The sequence below is a fragment of the Antechinus flavipes genome, chromosome 3 (assembly GCF_016432865.1).
Source record: "Antechinus flavipes isolate AdamAnt ecotype Samford, QLD, Australia chromosome 3, AdamAnt_v2, whole genome shotgun sequence".
In the NCBI taxonomy this organism is placed as follows: Eukaryota; Metazoa; Chordata; class Mammalia; order Dasyuromorphia; family Dasyuridae; genus Antechinus; species Antechinus flavipes.
The window spans coordinates 497,157,354-497,180,118 of NC_067400.1; the positions used below are offsets into that span (position 1 = coordinate 497,157,354).

General features: G+C 35.0%; 1 pseudogene; it reads right to left on the reverse strand.

Moving 5' to 3' along the window:
• Nucleotides 1–1,164: 1,164 nt before the first annotated feature.
• On the reverse strand, nt 1,165–1,851 carry LOC127557349 (protein canopy homolog 3-like; annotated as a pseudogene).
• Between the last annotated feature and the right edge of the window lie 20,914 nt (nt 1,852–22,765).

A 22,765-nucleotide genomic window follows, 5' to 3' on the forward strand; every position in this document is an offset into this window, starting at 1 on the left:
CCTGTTTGTTTGTTTCTCTCTCCTTCCTTCCTTTTTTGCTTCCTTCCCTCTCTTTCTTTTACTTCCTCCCTCCCTCTCTCCTTCCTCTTATCCCTCTCTCCCTCCCCCTCCCTCTCTCGCCCTCTCCCTCCTTCTCTCTCCCCCTTCCATATAAGGGGAAGTCTGTCAGTAGAACAAGAAAAAGAATGAAAGTATGTTATCGCCTCCAGTAATCTTATTTGATGGCATTATGAGAATTTATCTAAATCCTTGGAGAAAATGGTGATAGTTAAGCCTTCCACACCTGTCTCCTGGATTTACTGTTTAGGACAGCCAATTCATTTATGGAGAAGTACTACTGAACCATTGTGCAAACATAGATCTCTATTAATAGATATTATATCTCTATCGATAGAAATAGAGATATACTCATTTATTAAGATAACGACATAGGAGATAGCCTCCTGTTATGAGAGAAAGCTCTAAAGGAATGTTTATATGTCATTCTCTAATTGATAAATGATCAAAGCATATGGATAGACATTTTTCAAAGTAATCAAAGCTACCCACAAACATATGAAAATACTGCTCTAAATCACAATTTTTAAAAGGCTAAGTATTTTTAAACTCTGCACATTGTGTAATAAAATGGGTTGGAGAGGGGCAGAGACAGGGTATCTCATGCCTAGCGAGGGGGAGGGGAGAAGGAGCTAGAGCCCTGGGGAAGACAGCCTCAACCAGAATTAGGGTGAAGAAGAACTTCTTGGTAGGACTAGAGTCGAGAGAGGTGTTTCTGATATGAAGGAGTGATATTGCTCAACTATCCTTACTAGAAGGGGTTAAGACATTGAGGGATGAAGTTCTACCTGAGGTCGGTAATGCTCAAGCCATCCCTCTAAAGTTTACAATGAAGTTTTTAGCTCTGGAGCCATCACAAGGCTCTTCTTCTAAGCTCAGGGAGAAATGGCTGCCAGAAGGAGAAAAGGCAAGGCAGGCTTTGTAATCCTCAGCAGGACAGAAGCACAGCAAGGCATGCTGTGTACCCAGGAGTTGGGGAGTCCGTTCTTGTCTGCTGGGAAGCACAAGAGAAATCTTCCTCAGCCAAAGGCTTCCCTCTGTACTCCTGGGGCAGTAGATGGAGTGCTGGAGGGGTTGTGAGTGAGGGAGGTGGTTTTCTGGACACCCTTATCCTCCTTGAGAGGCTTTCTTCCTTCCCAGGGATACTGTATCCCCTTTCTTGCTAATTCATTGCTCAAAGACTCTAGTATCTTTCCTTTTTAACTCATGATTGGCGCAGAGAAAGAAGGTTGGGTCCTCTTCCCGCTGGTTCTGCTACCTGTCCTCAAGCACTTCCTCAGCTCCTCCACAAACCTATCACACTGCTTCTTGAGGTCAGCTACCTCCGCAAAGTCTCATTCCACAGCTCACAGGGAATGTCCATCATCAACCTCATCCCTTTGAGAACTAGGTTGTTGAGAGTTTCTAAAGTCTCAGACATGCTCTCAGTAAAGTGGTGACTGCCACTCGTTTCCTTATGTAAGCTGTAGTTGAGATGTGGCTTACTGATGGTCTTAGTTACGTGAATTTTTCGAAAATCTGATGTATATTTGATTCTCGCTTTTTGGTCTAAGATGCCATAGCTGTTGTCAATCACATTCTTGCTCTTGCCTTTCTCCTCAAAAATCTACTTCGGTTTTGCCGCTACATACTTGGACACCCCAGACCTATTGGGAAGTCGGACCCAATAGATCTCTTCAACAAAAAGGTCCAGCTCCCAGGTGAAAGCAGGAACAGCAGCAGCAGGAGGAGGAGGAGGAGATGGTGGAGGAGGTAGTAGGACCTGGACCCAAGCGCTGAGAGCAACGTGGACATTAGCTGCCACTCTATGACTGGGCCAAACTGGACTGGTACTTCCTCCCCTCCATGTTGTGTGACCACTTCCTCTCTTAATCACTACTAATTGGAGAAATGCAAATTAAAACAACTATCAGATTGAGTAATAGAACAAAAAAAAATGACAAACAATGAAAGGAAGGTAGGGGGAAATGAGGTATAATTCATTGGTGGAGTTGGGAACTGATTCAACCATTCTGGATTGCAATTTGGAGCAATTTTATAGCTGAAAGGGCTATAAAACCATATGTATTCTTTGACCCAGCAATACCGTTATAAGGTATATATTCCAAAGAGATAATAAATAAAAAGAAAAAGACCTATTGTACAAAAATATTTATAGTAGCTCTTTTAGTGATGATAAGAATTGGAAATTGAGGAGATGCCCATCAATTGGAGAATGACTGAACAAATCGTGGTATAGTTTGTGATGGGATTCTATTGTGCCCAACACTTTCAGAAAAACCTAGAAAGATTTACATAAATGGATGCAAAGTGAAATGTGCAAAGCCAGAAAAATATTGTACCCAATAACAGCAATATTACAGTGATCAATTGTAAATGACTTAGCTATTTTCAGCAATATAATGGTCCAAGACAATTCTGAAGGACATATGATGAAAAATGCAATGTACAGAGAAAGAACTGATGAAATATGAATATATATCAAAGCATGCTTTAAAAAAACCCAAATGTTCTTTATTTTTCCAGGGTTTTTTAGTCTATTTTCTTTTAACATGGCTAATATTCAAATATGCAAACATGTATAACATATCAAATTTTTTGCCTTCCAAAAAGGAGGTAGAGGAGAGAGGAAGATAATTTGGAACTCAATATTTAAAAATATGAATATTGAAAATGTTTTTACAAGTAATTTGGAAAAATAAAATATTAAGTACATTTTAAAAAAGAAATACTTATGTATTATTATAAATAAGATGGTGATGAGGGAGGGGGCTGAGGAGTCCTTCACTCTATAAATATCAGATATCTATAGCTTTACCTGTACCAAATATAGAACTCTATCAGATATAAATATCAGAAGGAGGAAAGGGAAGCAAAGGTCTCCAAATTGGAATTCTAGTAACATCTAGAAAACATCCCTCACCCAATTGATTCATAACTGCCTCTAAGATTCTTATCTTTGGTTTAGGAGATTTTAAAATGTTTTTTTTTTCAAATTTCTTTCTGGTTCTGTGTTACTTCAATTCTATTTCTATTATATTCTTTCTGGTACGTCAATTTTGGGTTGATAATGTGTAAAATTATTGAGTAACAGAAAAGAAATTTGTGATCTTGGAGGTAGATGGCTACAATACAAAAATACGTCTATATATTAGAACTTAAGGCTGAAACTAATAAGCTGAAAAAACTATGAGATAAAAAAATAACAATATCAAAAAATTTCAGTTTGAAAGGACTTCAGAGGTTATTGCTCTTGTTTTGTCTTTGAAGAGGACAAATGAAATCACAATGTTTGGGTTAGGGTACAGTTCTTTTGGTTGTGGCTGATCAGTTCAATATGAGTTTGGAAAGCTTTATTGCAGGTTAGGCACAAATAGTTCATTAGAACTTTTGGAATGGACTTGTCTCTGGATTTGTACAGTTCACATTTCCTTTATGCTATTGTGATTCTGTTTTGTTTACAGGTATATCCCCTTCTCTATAGGGCACACCATGCTATAGTAGCATCTCCCATATTTCACAGTTGATACTCAAATTCTTTAGAGAGACCTTGAGAGTGAACTTGTACCTCTTGTGATCATCATGTGAGTGCTTACATTGTGAAAGCTGAAAGTGTCCTTGTACTGCATCTTCTGTGACAAATGTCTTATATAAGTGAGAGACTTACATAAGACAAGTGCTCACATAGTGGTCAGAAAAAGTAGACTTCACATGCCATCTAGTTCAAATCATACCTGAACAAGGATTCTCTCTATTATATAGCATATATAACAAATGATCATCATCTAGCTCTTAAAATATACCAGTAAGAAGAACCCTATTTTTAAAGTGGTTAACTTTACTTTTAGATAGATCTAATATATAAGAAATATAAGATTTTATAATTGGATTTTAGAAATTACACAATACTAAGGCAGAGGAGGGGGAAGATATGTGGCTGCACTTTGAATTTTCAACTTGCAAAGATCTGATGAATGGATTTAGTGACTAAGCTCAATGTGAATAAATATTGTGCCTTGACATTGTACAAACACATATAACTTATTATTATAATAAATATATATAGACACATTATACAGATACACAAGATATTGTGTATATACATATCTATACACAATATAATATATATACCTTACATTATCACATATATACAAAACATATATATTGTATATGTTACATATATACAAACATATGTGTATACATATGTGGGTGTATTACATAAACACACAGACATATGCATATTTTCCCCCCTCTTTCATATATGAACATTTTGAGAACAGGAACTACTCTACTTTCTTATTTGTATCTCCTCTATTTAGCATGATGTTTTTCACAAAGTGCTTGAAAATGCTCTTTATTCTTTAATTATCAAGGAAAGAAAAAGGAAGGAAGGAAGGAAGTAGTCTTAGACTACATTAAAAATAGAACATCTAGAATGGGAGACATAATAGGAATCCTGCTTTGTTTTTTCTAGACTATTACGTGCAGTTTTAAAAGCTATATTTTATTTTTCAAAATATACTATATTTTATTGAGAAATTTTGTTTTCATGCAAAGATCATTTTCTCTGAATCTCTTACTTTCCACCAGCTGTTTTTAGAAGGGGGATGGAGTGGGGCACAGGCAATAAGGAGCTCTTAAACCCAAAATCTTCCTACATTTTAGGAAGAACAAACTGTAGTTTGCCCAAACAATGGAGACCAGGATAGTGAGATGAAGGAAGGACATGACAATGAAAGATTGCTTGAAGGTATTATAGTATTTTGCTTAGAGAAGGTCTGAGGATTGGCATGAGACATTGGGGCATAGACATGGAGATGATATGACAACTATTTTTTAACTGTCCAAAGGAGAAATATCTGGAAAATACATTCTATTTGCAGGAGTAAATCTGAAGGATAGAACCTACAGAGAAGCAGATTTTAGCTTGATATAAAGAAAACAAACAACAGTTTTAGGAATTGGGCTTTCTTAGAATGTAGTGAATTGCTCATCCCTGGAGGTTTTCAGATTGAGGCTGAATGACTTCTGTTGCAAATTTGTAAAAGAGATTCCTCTTCCAGTATGAATTAGATGAAATGATCGTTAAGGTCCTATCCAACTTTTCTATAAAGAAATGTAGATAAGTCCCAGATGTAGGTGGACACTGTGGATTGGGCTAGAGCTGGGGCTGATATGGCAACTGGGACTAGGAGACAGCTGAATTCATGATGAGGTGACAATATACAAAATGAATGCTTGAAACTATGGATCTTAAGACAGGTTTCTTTGCTTTGTTTTTCTTTGATTAACAAAACATATCCCATATTATAGAATTATGCTATTTTTAATCAAGGACTGAGCAGTTAAAATGCAACTAAAAAATCAGCCTACTTTCCCAACAAGGTGACACTATCCATAAAATGATAGTGAAGTTTCCCTTGTCCTTTGTTCTCTTTTTTTTCCCTACAGGTGGGATTTAGTTCTTCTCTCCCCTCTGACCCCTCCTTTCTTCCTTTCCCTCAATCCCTTCACTTTTCTTTCTAGAAGGAGAATAAGCTAATATAACTCACTTATATCAGGGGCAGAGAAGACATAGAAGACTACCACCTTACACCTATGTAAAAAGAAGTTTGGGGAGGTATTTTAGAGTCTTGAAGCACTTCTATCTGAACCATTGTCTCATATAGTTGTAGAAATGAAAAGGGCATTTTATGTATATTTAATACACTCAGTTCTGTTAAATCTGGTCTAGTAAATCTGACTAACACAAATTACTTCCTAGCTATCTCTATACCATCTTGCTCTCCAGCCTCCATCTATATTAGGAACTGAATATCCCACTCTGTGACTCTGGGCTCTGATTGATAAGCATTTCATTTTATCTTAACCAGTGTCAGATTTACCATACTAAGCTTGCCAGTTTTAATGTCCTTTCACTCTCTTTTCAAATTTTTGCTGATAATAGTAAACAAATTAAGACTCTAATTCTTAATAAGGATCTATGAGATCATTTGCTATATGACTCCAATCACTATTCTTTCTGACTTCCCCCTTCTAAACACTCCTTTCTGGCATTGGTAACTCATACATATTATGTTCCCTTAACAAATTCTAAGCTCCTTGAGTCAGAGACTGCCTTGTACACTTGGATTTTTTATCTTTAGCACTAATATAGTTGCTGACACATAACTGTTTTTCATTTATTCAGTCAATTATTGATTCCATAAGCAGTAATTTTTTGTTCCTGTTAAAATACATCCTGCATTTTCCATTTGAAATTTAGTAACCTGGCCCTGAAGCAAGCTCACTCAGAGATCTGTAATTATACAGACTATCCTATGTGGGGCAGTGCAGTGGTTATTAGGTAGTTTTCTTAGCATAGTAAAATTAATATGAATTCTAAAGTCTCTCTGAGCCCTGAAATTCTCTGATTAACAAAAACATAACCCATAATATAGAATTATGCTATTTTTAATCAAGGACAGAAAGAGCAGTAAAAATGCAACTTACTTTTCCATTAAGGTGACAGAAACTCAAGGTATGATGGTGTCACTCAAATTTAGATTTTCTCATTATAGTTCTTTCTGGCAGTTCAATTTATATGACTACTAAAGATAACTATGGGAAGCCCACTGCAGATTTTAATATGGCATACAAATGCTCAATATTAATAATTTCCATGGAACAACTCCAAAATTATCACCATTTGCTTGCAAATAAGGTCATCCCATTTGTGATTCCATGCAAATTATGATCAAGTATTAGCTGTATGTGGCCAAAGAGGACATGCAGCTTTAATCTTGTCCACAATTTTATGACCCCATCTGCAAGCTGCTTAATACCTTGTTTGCAGATTATCTTCTTGGCAAGAATTCTTAGACTTCAGGATGACCTTAAAATTTACATGCTGATTAGGAAGTCATTATACACCATATGTTTGAAAGTAAAAACTACTCAAAAAGGGGAGAAAAAAATCTCAGTTATTGCTCATAACTAAGCTAAGATGAAGGACATAAACCAGGGTTTTGTTCCCATTCACTCAGCTAGGAAGTGGTGACTCAAAACGAGTCTAGCTGAAAAAGTGACTTTAACTTCATTGGCTCTTGCTTCCTCCTATCCCCCATCCTTCATTTCTCTTATCCTCCATCTGTACCCTCAGAATTGGCACATCCTTTTCCCCAAGGTCATCATTTCAGTACAATACAAATCAGAATAAAGAATAATAAGTATGTGTGTGCTTGTGTATGTGGTTATGTGTATACATACAACCACTCACATGACTAAACTATCTAAACTATCAGCACCAAGTTTTGAAATAGCAAAGGAAGAATAAAAAAGTAAAACTCAATCTTTGCTCAAGTGGAATATTTTATCAGCCAAATGCAAATATTTGTTCTTCAGGAACTGAGAAACTAACAGCACAAAAATCATCATCATCATCATCATTATAATAATTATCCTCATCAATAAAACCATAAATATATGTTTAATAGCCTTTTAGGCAGTATATAGTCATATAATTAAAATAATATCTTGGATCAATTTATGAATAATATTCCATAAATACTAAAATATCTTTTAAAATATTCAATAGAAAAATAAGATTGCAACAAACATCCTAGGTCATTGTGATACTCTATATAAATTTACAATTAAAAGTGTTTCTCAGCTCTAATCTACTTTAATACACAAGTGATTTCTTTATCCTCATACATGGTAACCAGGTAGGATCTTAGCCCTTTCTTGTACCCAAAGATAATGGTGATCTCTTAGTCCCCTAGGTCAACTTATGAACAAACTAACCACCCAACAAATATCAAGAGTGGGGGGGATGGCATAATCTCATTTTTATAGTATATCTTTGCTATAATCCCTCCAAGAGGTGAGAATTCATCCCTGATATCTCCATTAAAATGGTATCTTTTTATACTTCATTTATTTACAATTTTAACAAGTTGAACTATATTGTTAACATTATGAATCCTGATTTCCCTGAAATATTTGCCACATTTTTTTTTTTTTTTTGCTGAGGCAATTGGGGTTAAGTGACTTGCCCAGGGTCACACAGCTAGGAAGCCTTCAGGGCTGCAAGTTTGCTCTATCCATTGTGCCACCTAGCTGCCTCATTTGCTATATTCTTCCTTCCAATTCTTCCCAAACAGGGCAAAAGATAGAAGAAAAGGAATTTATTAATGATTATGAATTATGTTTGCCTTCTAACTCAATAGCTCTATGTCTATATTCAGACCTCATCAAGAGATAATATAACAATAGTAAGCTGCTCAATTTCACATTGCTATAATGATGATTCCATGTTGAAAGTAATTTATCGTACAGTATCTATTATGCATTCAGTTTATAGAAAAAAATTGTACCTTTAATTTATTACTTAAAGGAGAAATATGATCTCTCATGGGAGACTGTTAGAGATTAGAAAAATAATTTGCCTTTATTTGCCAAGGTTTCAGAAATGTGGGCACATTGAACTGAAAAATATTAGAATTTCATATTGATGTTGTGAAGAAAGCACTGGCCTTAAAGTCAATCAGACAGTCAATAAACATTTATTAGTCTCCTATGACACATACTATGCTAAACACTAAGGATATAAATACAAAGAATTAAACAATATCTGTTCCAGGAAAAGAACAGGAAGAAGCAGAATCATGACCACTTATAGACAAGTGAATGTCTGGAAGAAAATTATTGAAATTATTATACACTGCAAAGAGGTCAAGAAAGATGAAGATTGATAAAAAGCCATTGGATTTGGCAATTAAGAGTTCACTGAAAATTTTAGAGAGAGCAGTTTCAGTTGAATAATGATGTCAGAAGTCAGATTACAAGGGTGGGAGTGAGAGGAGAGAAAGAAGATGTTTTTTCAAGAAGTTTAGCTATGAGGACAAAGGATATATACAGTAGTCTAATTATAGTATATGGTCCATTCCAATGAGAATTTTTTTGTAAATATGGGAGAGATATGGGCATTCTGTAGAAAGCAGGGAATGAGACAGAAGATAGGTAGAAATTGAAGATAACCCAGAAGTAGGAATGATAATGGGAGCAACTTGCTGGAGAACTCAATGGAGTGAGATATCAAGGAGTATCTGTAGAAAGCTTACTTCTGAAATCAAAGTGAAAAAGTGTGTAGTGGAGGAAGATATTTGGGTAGTATGAGGATGATGGGAAAAGAGGAAGCTCTGAGCAAATGATCTTCATTCTTTTGAGGTCATTTACTGAGAGGATGGAGGAAAATATAAAAAGTGGAGGATAGGACAGCATTAGTTCACTAAGAAATCAAAGAAAGAATAATGTAGTAGGGGAAAGGGTGATGACTTGTTAAAAAAATAACAAAACTGAATAGTGGAGGAAATAGAAGTCACTATGACAAAAAAGAACTTATTTGAATATCATAAGGAATAAGAATATGAAATGATATGGGTAAGATTAAGGGTAAGAGAGGCACTATAATTATCTCCATTTTGCTATTGAATAAACTGAGGAAAGCAGTTATTAATAGGTGAGTTAATAACTTGGTTAAAGTCACATAATTAATGTTTGAGAATGGTGAACTCTGGTCTTCCTAAGTACAGGACAAGTGCTATAGTCACATCATCACCTAAGCTATCTTAACTAATGAGTTTTAATTGATTCCTGTTACAGATATATGGATTATTCTAATAGAATATGATCTTTTTTGGGGGAATACTTATAGTAATGAGGAGCTTGGTAGCTAACAAGGTAGCCCATTTCAGTTTCTGACAATAAATCTCAGCATTGATTAATATCTTATTTATATTATGTCAAAACAACAAAATGAAAAGTGGTTTGAGTGCTTCATATTTAGCTAGAATCAACTTCCTACAGTAATTTTTACCCATTATCCTACTTCTTTTCTTGCTCTTGTTCTTATCTCAGTGATCTTCTATAGGCCAACTTTTTTTTTTTTTTTTGACTGAATCTATGGCTAAGACCAGTCCTTTAGGCACCTCCTTAAGCTCATATAAGTTTCTATACTACAGAGTGACATACCAATGGTTCATTTCAGGGGAAAGAATTCATCATACTTCTTGCTTGATGTGTTTTGTAGCTGGCTGATTGACTAGATTTTTCACTTTTCAGCTGGTGTTTTGACACTATAAACAAGACATTAGCTTTGGCTGAGATCCACTGTGTCTGCTTTACCACACTACAATCATAATATAACAACTTTTCTCTTGCCTTTCCTTTGGTAAAGCAATTTGCCTTGCCATGACAAGCATGGTGCTGTTCTGCAAAAAAGGAAACTAAGAGGACACCCAGGGTCATACCATTAGAAGTCTAAGATGAAATTATCCAAGTGTTCTCAAGACACTATTATCTCTGAATCATAGAGCTGGCATTCAATCTAATTCAGTAAATATTTACAAAATGACTCTTATGTTAGTCTGGCTGTGCGGCAGATGCTAACTGTGTGAACCAGGTCAGTCCATTAGGAATTTTACTCAAGACCTGGGTTTGAGCAAAGAAATAAATCTATGATTCATCACTTGGTTCATTAAGTGTGTTTATTGACAACTACTCTCAAAAGGGCAAAATACACTTCATCCTCATCACCTCTGGCTTCCAGATTTCTGAACACACTGCAGTATGCCACATGGCAATCTTTGCAATGTAGAAGCCAGATGGAAGGCACAGGAGAGATGAAGGTGGTGATAAACAAGATGTTTAGGTCTGGTGTATAAGATACTTTGTGGTATAGAGGAAAGTAATGGATTTGAGTTGGGATCCTAGCTCCACCAATGGACAAGTTAAAAAGCCTCTCTGGATCTCAATTTCCTCATCTATAAAATGAAAACAAAGTTGAACTAAATGACCTGTAAAGGCCCTTTAAACTCTAGATTTAAGATCTGATGAACTTATAATTCAATGTAATCATTGAGAATTCTTCTTAGCTCTTAATTGTGCTTTAGCACACATCCTTTCCAAAATAAAGTGATACAATGGGTTAACTAACTGAGCATATATCAATAGAACTTATAATGATATGAATCTGCAAAAGTTATAGTCCTGAAACAATTAGATCCTGGCATTCATTTCATGAATAGGTAAATTCATTTCATGACTCAAAGTAAAAAAAATACATAATATTCTAGTTGTAAAATAAATTATTTTATTCTCCAATTCCAATTAATATAACAAACAAAATGTTTTTCATCCTGAAACTTTTATCAGGTGAAGAAATTATTTTTATTGAATTAGAGAATAATTCAAGTTTAAATGGGTATAAACACTTCAATTGAATTCATCAATAAATCAAAAGTCTAAATGAGGTGCAAAGAAGGTAATTACTCAGTTTGGCAGTGCTTCCAGACACTGGATAAAGTCAAATAGTTAAATGTATTGGGATTAGTTGAAAGAATTAGTGATACACTGAGATTTATGTATATCAGAGAGTGAGATTAACCAGCAGGAGCATTTCAGCAACTGGTCCTCCCAACAAAGATTGAGTTTTGGGAGAAATTTGGTAAGATGCTCTCACCTATAAGCAGAAGACATGACATAAAGTGAAGAAAATAAGCATTCGTTCTCCTTTCCTCTTAATTGACCTTGTTATTAGAGAGCCTAGAACAGCAGCAAAAAAATTCATCTGTATGGGAACTGAGAGAGGATAAAACAGTTTCAGGTAATTCTTCATTCTCTTAAGCATGGAGAAAAAGTCTGTTTTTGGTCTTTACAAACTCTCTGACCCACAAATCTCAGAAGAGTTCTACACTTAGCTCAAGGAAACTCCCCATATATTCCAGGAAGGAAGAAATGGACTTCCTTTGAAACGGTGTTATGAATTCACTTCTTTAACACATGAGATCTTTAAACTTGAGCCCACTTTCCCTTGGATTATATATATATATATATATATATATGTATGTATATGTATACATATATATGTGTATATGTATACGTATACATATATATATATATATATATACACACTTCTGTGTCTTAGATTTTGGGTCAGATGTTTTTGTATCAATTAATTACTAAATTACTATATCATCTCAGCAAATACAATTAATTAAAATCTAATTAACTCTGCCTAAATTCTTTTGGTAATCAATAAGCAGTACATTGAATGAAAAAAGAGAACTAGACAAATCTAACCTCTCTGGGACCCCTGGAAATTTAGAAGAGAGAACAGTTAACTGCCTTTCTAGTACCTAATCTGTGAAGCTTTGACTAGGTAAGCAAAAGCATAATAGAATTCTTATGGAATATCTTTTAAAAGAAGGGATGGAGGTAAGCATATAGCAACTATTATTTGCCAGATACTATGCGAAGTGCTTTTTATAACTGATGCTTCATTTGATCCTTACAACAACTCTGTGAGTTAGATGCTATTATCATTCTCATTTTGCATTTGAGGAAACTGAGGTAAATAGCTTAAATGATTTTGCCAGTTTAAATGATTTAATTAGTAAATGTCTGAGATCAGACTTGAATTCAGGTCTTCTTAACTCTGGGCCTGATGCTCTCTGTATGTACTGTGCTTCAAAGAAGGACTTGCTACTTCAGTTATGTTACAGAACAATAAGTCAGGGTGAAAAATTTTAAATCAATCAGGTTACATAATTACTGTCTTCTTCATTTTACTCCTAATTTACTTAATTCAATATAAAAAGCTATTGATAAACTAAAAAGCCTGCAGCAGATTCTGTTTCACATGAGAAGCAATGAATGAAAAAGCTCAGATGTTTAGACTGAAAAAGAAAAGTAGGGCTGGAGTAGAAGGACATGATAGTTTCCTGAAAGTATTCAAATGACTGTCATGCGTGAGAGGAATTGGACTTGTTTGTTGAATCCTAGAGGAAAGAAACCAGAGCAATGGGTAGAAGATGAAATGAGGAAAATTCAGATTTGATTTTACAAAATCATGTCTTGAGAATTAAGGTGTTTCCATGTCCAGTGATGTCACTCACAAGCATAGCAGGCTGAGGTGGGCTAAGACTGGAGAGCCAGAGATAGGGAAGAGAAGAAGAATCCTGAGGTGTTGCCCCTAATAGCTCCAGCAGGGAAATGGACTACTTGGAAGCATTTTATATAGTCTAGCTATGCACAATGAATATGGCTGAATCCTTATCCCCATCTTTTGTTACTGTGTGTCAGCTTATTGCAATAATAAAATCATAGATTTTAAACTGGAAGGACCCATCTGGCCCATATTTTATACATCTGAATTGAGATTCAGATAAATCCAGTGGATTGTCCAGGGTCAGTTAGGTAGAAAGTTACAGAGCTGAAAACATATTCTTTGATGAATTCTAGATTCTTTCTTCTGTACCTTATTGCCTGCTTTGGACTTTCTTCTTTTGGAATTAGAAAATGTTGAAATTCCCTATTTTTATTTTTGTTAAGTGTCTATCATTTACTCTGCTATAGACTGGGAGAGGTAGCATAACAAAGATCTCATGGAACCTTTAATCTTGTAGAGAAGATAAGACATATGCATAAATTTAAAAATACAATTAAAATATGAGAAACACATATAGAGTGCAAGTAAAGAAAATTTAAAAATGCAATTGAAATAAGAGAAACATATAGAGAGTGCAAATGAAGAAGATATGATTTCCTTACTAGATCAGGGATGGTTTAATGGAGAATATGACACCTACTTGTTAAGATGTTCTTACTTTTTTGAGTATTTTGTGGTCTCCTTTGGCTATCTGAGAAAGTCATGTACCCTGTGTCAGAATAATTTTTAAGATTCATAAAATAAAAATATATAGGATTTCAGAGAAAATAAATTATATTGAACAGCTATAAAAATATTTCAAAAATAAGTTCATGGCTATCGGCTTAAGAACCTCTGTACTAGACCATAACCTGGGTAGGCAATTTTATCTTACCTAGTACCTAACAGAGGGCCCTGAAAACATTTAATACTCTAGGCGGTACAGTGGATAAAGTACGGGGTTCAGAGTCAGAAAGACTCATCTTCCTGAGTTCAAATCTGGCCTCAGATATTTACTAACTGTGTGATCCTGGGCAAGTTACTTAATCTTGTTTGCCTCAGTTTCTTCATCTATAAACTGAGCAAAAGAAGAAAATGAAACCATTCCTGTATCCAAGAAAACTCCAAATGGAGTCACGAAGAATTAAATGCAAATAAATGAACAACAAAAACCCAATAACAAACAATAGTGTTCAATAATGGTCTGAATACTGGACTCTATAGAAGTAGTAATATCTAGGTTAAAATTTTGCCTCATGTACTTACTAGCTATGTGACTCTGGTAGGGTCATTGAATTTCTCTGAGCTTTAAGATCTATCCATATTGTGAGGAAGAAAAATAGTATAGCACCATAACTCACATATCCTAAATGAAATAATTGATGTAAAGTACTTTACAAATCTTAAAGCACTATAAATCTGATAGCTATAATTTTTATTAAATGGTTGTTCAATATAATAGAATCTGAACTGAGACTTGGAAGATGAATAGGATGTCATGAAATGGAAGAGAAGGGCTAAAAATTTCAGGTAGAGGGAACAATTAAGAAAGACACATGATGTGTTGGGGGATGGGGAAGAATTCTTATATACTATGCTACCTAGCTGCTTCAAAATAAATTGAGAGACAGTAAGAGTATATTTTGATAACCTGATGAAGTCATTTGACTCAGATCAACTATTGAGAGATATGATAATAGATGCTTTTCCCCTATCTTATTTACTTGTCTGAAGGCCAGCCTTTGAAGGACATTACCAACCTGTACCAAAATTTTATTCCACCCAGACCATCATATAGGTGAATTCCTACCCATTATTCTTTTTTAAAAAAATAATTTTTTTAAATTTTTGTTTTCCCCAATTATATGCAAAAGCAACACTTTTGGGATATACACGTATATTCATTTTTAAAAACAATGTTATAGTCCTTTGCAGTTCATTATATTTTACTCAGGTTTGTGTAGTGATAACATCTTTGATTAGATTGCCCAAGGTTAGGGGTTATTTGGAAGTAAATGACATAATCAAAGTCATCTCCCCATCCTCTCATTGGAATATTCATTCTTAAAATATTCATTCTTCTCATTACTTGTTAACCAATTAGAGTTGATTTCCACTCTCAGGAATATTTGTTCTTTCAAGGGCATGTAAGTGTTGAGTGGATTTCATGATTTGTTTTTGGTTTAAGATAGATGGCTTCTAGCATTATTAATAAAATGATTAATTATCCAGAAATTATGTCTCAAGAACTTTTTACATATCATTCTTTGCTGTACATTCTTGGCTATTGAAAGACCTAAGAGATGTGATTACTGAGACATTCAGCATTATTGTCTGTAATATTTGGGGGAAAGGGAAACAGGAAAAACATTGCAAGCCTGGAAAAGCATAAATATCCTGATTTTCAAAAAAGGAAGGAAACCACAGCTGCAAACTATAGACCAATGAATGAGCTTTAATTTGATTTATAGGAAAATTTTGGAATGAACCATTAAAAAGATATGAGACAAATATTTAGAAAAGGAAGCAATTATAAGATGCTAGCTTAATGTCATCAAAATCAGGTCATGACAGTCTAACTGCATTAGCTTTTTTTATTTAATAGAACTCCTAACTAGTAAGTGAAGGGGATGATGTAGACATAGGAAGACTGGTTCCTTGGATATTTAATGGATTTTGATAAAGTATCTTATGAAATCCTTATGGAAAAGAGGGAGATGGAGACTAGAAATTAGTACATTTAGGATGATTCAGAATTGATTGGAGAGCTGGACTTACATAATATTTCAATTTCAATGTGGCAGAAGATTTCTGATTGATTATTTCAGTTATTCTTTGCTTGAACTTGTGTGGAAACATTTTTTAAATTAACTACTTGAATGAAAACATAGCTAGTATTTTCAGATGACACAAAGGTGGGCGGGAGGGCTTAACATATTCGATCCAAAAAAATCTCAATTGGCTAGAATACTGGTGTGTGATAAGATGAAATTGAGTAGAGTTAAATGTAAATGCCTTATACTTACACAACAAATTAACTCCACAAGTATCAGAGGAAGCCTGGTTAGCAGTTGTAAGTAGTTGTAAAAAAAGATTAGGGGTTTTCTGGTTTGCTACCAGTTGGGTGGCACAATGGATTGAGGGCTTGGCCTGGAGTCAAGAAGAGTTTAAATTGGCCTCAGATACTTGTGGGTTTTGTGATCTAGAATAAGTTATTTAATCCTATTTGCCTCAGTTTACCCATCTGTAAAATGAGCAGAAAAAAATGGGAAGCCACTTTAGTGTTTTTGCCAAGAAAACCCCAAATGGAGTCACGAACAGCAACAAGTTTAATATGTTACCATGTTGATGTGATACTACCCTACCCTCTCACTCCCAAAAAGCTAAAACTAATGAAATATGTATTATAAAGAGATATAACTTGTAGAAATAGGGAGGCAATAGAACTCTGCCCTCATCACTTTTTTTCTGAAGTACTGTGTTTGATTCTGCGTACCCTCAGTATAAGGACACTGATAACGTGGAGAGTATCTATACATCCACCTTTCATATTATTCGTTCTTCTCATTACTTGCTAGCCAATCAGAGTTGCTTTCCACCCTCAGGAATATTTATTCTTTCAAGGACATGTAACTGTTGAATGAGTTTCATGATTTGTCTTTGATTTAAGGTGAAAGATTTTACGTTCCTATTTTATGAAGATTAGCTAATGGAACTGGGAATGTTTAACCCAGAGAAGATAAAACTCAGGAGGGACATGATGCTGTCTTCAAGTATTTGGAGGAATATCTTGAAGAAAAAGAATTAGACTTGTTCTGCTTATCCCCAGAAGACAGAACCAGGACTAACAGGTGAAAATTGAAGAAGAAAAAGTCAAGTTAATTTTAATGTCAGGGGAATTTTCCTAACAATGCTATAAAAGTAAAATGAGTTGCCTAAAGGTACTATGGATATCTTCAAGTAGAGGCTGTAAGGCAACTATTTTTGAGTATTTTATAGTGGGGATTTTTCTTTTGAATTGGACTGAACTAGGCAGCAATTGAGATTCCATCCTTGACACTCTCCAATTCTATTTTCTGAGTATGTAAAGTAGGGGTGGAGAAAGTTCCCAGAGCAATTCTTCAGGCTTCTACCCAGGTGAAATGGAAGAACTGACCCATCCCAGTAGGCTCCCACTAATGTAGCATGCCCATTTTCTGAGGTTTGGCCTGAGTAGATAGAGGCTCATTACTAGAATTATTTGGTGATATATTTTTTACCCATGGCAACCCAGGGGTTTGTATGATCAACAGAGAAATAAAAATCAGCTCTGGCCTAACATTGCTCTGAATCCAGAAGTGGCGATGACAGCCAGAATGGAAACTCTGCTTCTGGGCATTAGGCTGTCCAGCTCCGTCATAGTTCTGTTTTTTCTCTTCCTTACTTCATTTCTATACTATCTATTCCTACTCCATTATAGAGAATAATAATTTTGTAGAGTCTTAGATTCTGACCTGAAGTAGACCTTTGAGTCCATTGTATCTAAATTCCTCATTTTACAAATGAGGAAACTGTGGCCAAGAGTGTTTAAGTGACTTGCTAAGGTCATGTATTTCATTGATGGCAGAACTAAGTTTTTAATTGCAAGTAATTAATACTCTTCCTCTATGCACTATTATGGGGCAGATAAGTGGTTCGAGAGCTAGACCTAGAATCAGGAGTTCAAATCTAGCTTCGGACACTTTGTGGCTATGTGACCCTGGGCAAGTCACTCAACATTGTTTGCCTCAGTTTCTTCATCTATAAAATGAGCTAGAGAAGAAAATGGCAAATCACTCTAGCATCTCTGCCAAGAAAAAAATCAAATGGAATCATGCAGAGTTGGATACAACTGAAAATAACTGAACAGCAACATGCACTATTATAGTAACTGCTTTTGAAGATGGTGATAGTGGTAGTGAGATAAATGACAGGAACAGATAAAGGATTATGAAAACTCCTACCACTGGTTGCTATTAGCAACCAGCCATGAAAGGTATGAAAGGTATGAAAAGATCTTCCTATTGCAAGATATCTATTTCTATCATGTTGGAAATTCACATTGTGATTTGGTGTTAAATCTCCATGAGTCCATAGTTGAAAAATAAATTAGACATGTAGAAACTATTAGAAAATGACATCTTGTTATGGATAAAGTAGATTGGGATTCAGAGGTGAGGAACTTAAATCTGGAAAATCAGTAGATAATTAACAAGTAAGTATAAAGTGCATACTCTGATTGAGTAAGGATACTTTTTTCCTATATACCTTATGGATTCAGGATGTACTAAAAGCCTGAAAAGAGTTAAAAATGGTTTTCATTTTGACTGTCACAGACTTATAAAAGATGAGACATGCAGCTGGACAAGGGAAAGACAATGGTCTTCACCACTGGACTTGGGATCCCCTCTCCCCTGTATCCTTATCTCATTCTTATTAGAAGAAAGATTCAAGTTGGCTTGAGATGTGAAAGAGTTTGGAACTTTTCCTGTAGGGATTTGATTTCCTGCAAGAATTGAGAGACTACCACTTCCAATAAGGTAATAAGTGTGTTGTTAAGGGCCTATTGATTACTGATTCTTCATACCTGGAGAGTAGGGATTAGAAAATTAGAAAAGGAAGATGTCAGTTGCCCTTAAAACTGTACCTCCAGAATTTGAAAATGGAAATAAAAATGAGGGCCTAAAAATAAAGTGAAAGTGAAGGTAAGGATAAGTTAAACGGATCAAAATAATTCAGACTTACAGCTTTACCTTTGAAATAATAGCGCAAATTTTTTCATCTTAAATCTAGGTGTGATCTCTTTTTAAATAGAATGCCTTGATATCAAAGTAAAGAACCAGCATTATTCTTAAGTCAGAATTTCCCTTCTTAGCCCCTTGACACTTGAAGCGATACATTATTGCTTTATTGGACAGTAGATTAAATTCAGCAAATCCCCCCTGCCTGATATTTGCCTGCTATTGGGTACAATTTAAAAATTCTGGCCAGATGCTCATTCAATGAAATCCTAGCAATGCAGATTTGATGTTAAGACTAAATTGGGTTGACTCTTCATCTGAATAACAGAGTAGCTCCAACTGTGGTTCATCTTATGAATATGGATAAGGCCTCTGCTCTTTTATTAACTTATAGAAAGGTTATGTTTAACCATGAAAGGAAGGAAACTCACAAATTATCCTCCTGTGCAATTTTCAGCAACGCCAAATGAAAACCTGTTCTGCGTCCTGAGTGACACAAATCCTTGAATTGGTCTCTGCACACAAAATTTGAATGAAAGTCATAACTACACATTCTATTAGGGGACTGGAAAATAGCCATGAGTGAAATTTGCAGTCGACAGGATTTGTTATCAGGGCTCTGCCCTTGATTTTCTGCAACTTTATTGCCACACTGGCTTTCAGGGAGCCCTTTTCATGCAAAGAAAATGACCCAATTCCACAACGTGCAGTTAGGGATGGAGCCAGAGGTCCTAGGTAGATCAAATCAACCATAAAGACTCATAGAGCAGTCTTCCTTTTGGATAAGCTGCATAGCTTGACATAAGATTACTTGCTCCCTACCCTTCTCCATCTCTAAGAAAGAAGAATATTAGTTCATATATTTCATTTATATTAAATATAAACTGAATATAGAGGGATACAGTTAGACATTGCTGAATCTATGGCAAAGATCTCCAAAATAGCCAAGGTGGAACACTGAATATTGGTCCACTTTTCCTGAAGTGCCTAAATGATAAGATACAGAGCTGGGAAAGATCCAAAAGGCCTAATAAAAGCTCATTAAGTAGATGTTTTTGGTTGTGATCCTAATTCCTTTGCCTTACAGAATATCATATTTCAAATCCTCTGCTCGTTTAATATGGAAACTGCTCAATCTCAAGTGAGATTGTGGATCCACAAAATTTTGATGGTTTCTTTCTGGTTTACTGTATTTTATCCTTGACCTGGGAGATCTGGAATTTGGTTATAATATTCCTGAATGTTTTCATTTTGGGATCACTTTTAGCAAGTGAGTGGAGAATTCTCTCTTTTGCCCTCTGGATCTAAGCTACCAGGGCACATTTCTTGCATTGTTTCTCAAAATATGATGTCTAATCTCCCTTTTTTTTTGGCCATGACTTTCAGGTAACTGTCCAATAATTTTCAGATTATCTCTCCCGCATATATTTTCCAGATCTGTTGTTTTTCCAATGACATATTTCACATTTCCTTTTACTTTTTCATTCTTTTGACTTTGTTTTATTGTATCTTGAAGTCTCATGGAATCATTAGCTTCCATTTGCCCAATTTTAATTTCAGTGAATTTTTGTACCTCTCCCCCCTATTTGGACATTTCTTCTTTTAAAGGAGTTCTTTTCTTCAATGAATTTTGTATTTTATTTTACTATTAAGTCAATTCTGTTTTTTAAGAGCTATTTTTCAGTATTTTTTCATGCCGCCTTTTTTTTTTTTTACCAAATTGTTAATTCTCCTTAAATTTATTTTTTGTGACATTTAAAATTCTGCACTGTCTTCCTTCCAGCTCACACTAGAGAAGCCTACCATTTGCTACAGACACACTCATAAACACATATTATAGATAGATAGATAGTAAAACAATATTATGTATACTTCTATTTATCAATTCTTTCTATGGCGTTGGAGAACATCTTCTTTCATAAGACCTTTGTAATTGATTTGAATATAATACTCAAAATAGCTTAATCATTTATAGCTATTTTTCAAATAATATTGCTTTTACTGTATACAATGTTCTTTTGACTCATTTATTTCATGCAAGTCTTTCCAGGTTTTTCTAAAATCAACTTCTTCATTATTTCTTGCACAAAGTAGTATTGCATAACAATCATATACCACAACTTATTTAACCATTTCTCAGTTGATAGACATTCCCCAAATTTCCAGTTCTTTGCCACCACAAAAAGAGCTGCTATAAATACTTTTAGAACATATAGGTTCTTTTCCTTTTTCCCTGATTACCTGAGGAAATAATGTTATTTCTATGTCAAAGGATATATAGTTTTATAACTTTTGGGGCATTTCTAAAATGCTTGGATCAGTTCAAAATTCCACCAATTCCAGTGAATTAGTGTCCTAATTTTTCCACATTCTTTCCAAAATTTGTCATTTCCTTTTTCTATCATTTTAGTCCATTTTATAGTTATACTATTTCAAAGGTGTTTTAATTTGCATTACTCCCAGGCATTTTATTCTGTCTGTGGTTATTTTAAATGGAGTTCTCATTTCTTTTCCCATTTTTTCCTCTACCACTCGTCAACTTTTAAAAACTTCCAGAAATTCTTGCTGGTCTTGGATCCAATTAGAATTTCTTTTTGAGGCTTTGCTTATAGCTATTGTGTTATTATTATCATTTTTTGAGTTTATGTCTTGGTCTTTTTTGTCAATATATTAACTTTTTATGGTCAAGTTCTTTTGTTTGTTTGTTCATTTTCAAGCCTATTTCCTGATTTTTAAATTTTATGTTGGAGTTGGGCTCGGTTTACCTAGGAGTTTTGAGGTACTATGCCAATCTTTAGGCATTTTCATGCTACTGTTTTTAGAACTAGTTCTGGAATCCTGCAAGTTTTAGTGCTTCCAAGGCGATATTCTCCTGAGAGAGGTATGGTTACTACTCTCTGGGTTTTTGCTCTGTTCTTTGCCTAGGAAGTGCCAATATTCTTCTGTAGCTGAAGGAACTAGTACTCTCTTGGCCCTGGGACTGTGACCAGATCCTTTGTTCCCCTTCTGCAAAAGCTAGCATCCACTTAGTCTTAGAGCTGTTACAGGGCTCCTGCTTCTTAGTGACTGATCACAAATACTCATTTCTGCTCTAGAACCACAATCCATAACTGTTTGGCTAACAGAGCTGTCAATCAGCACCCCATGCCAGCAAAGAGTCCTGTGTAATCTCTTTCTGACTATATTTGTCCAGTCCCCTTATCTACTCTGGACTAAGAGTTTCCAAAGCTGCTGCTGCTGCTGCTTGCAAGCTATCAAGGCCCACCATTGTTGCTCCTGCCACACTCTGGGCCTCTGTCCATTCTAGTGTTACAGATCACTCCTATGGACTTTTTAGGCTGTCTTAGGAAAAAATGTCTCCCTCTGAGTCTTTTTTTGACTCTGCTGCTCTAAAATTTGAGGCACTATTTTACAATTGTTTGGAGGGAAATGTTGAGAGAGGTTAGGTGAATTCAAGCATATACTTCTCCATCTTGGCTCAGCTTGTTTATGATTTTTGATAGTAACTTTTATATGCTACTACTTATATACAATTCTTCATTGATCATATACTGCAACAATACTCATTTCTATCATGTGTCTATTGTCCTATGGATAATCTTATAACTTTAGAGAATCGTCCTTATACATCATAATAGTTACTTAATATTCTCCCTCTCATTTAGAACTATTAGATTTAATAAATCCTTCAATACTTTTAGAAATAAGTTACTCAGCTAGGATTTACTAAAGGCTCACTGTTTTCCAACTACTGTACTAAGCACTGGGGAAACAACAACAACAAAATAGCTCCTAACCTTAAGGAGCTTATATTCTACATATATGTTAAGTATAAATATATATTTTAAACACAAGATAATCTTGGAGAGAAAGGCACTGGCAATTGAAGGAACTAAGAATGGCCTCATGGAGAAAGCTGCAGTTGAACTGAGCCTGCAAGGAATTCCAGGAAGTAGAAGTACCTCAGGAAAATAATCTA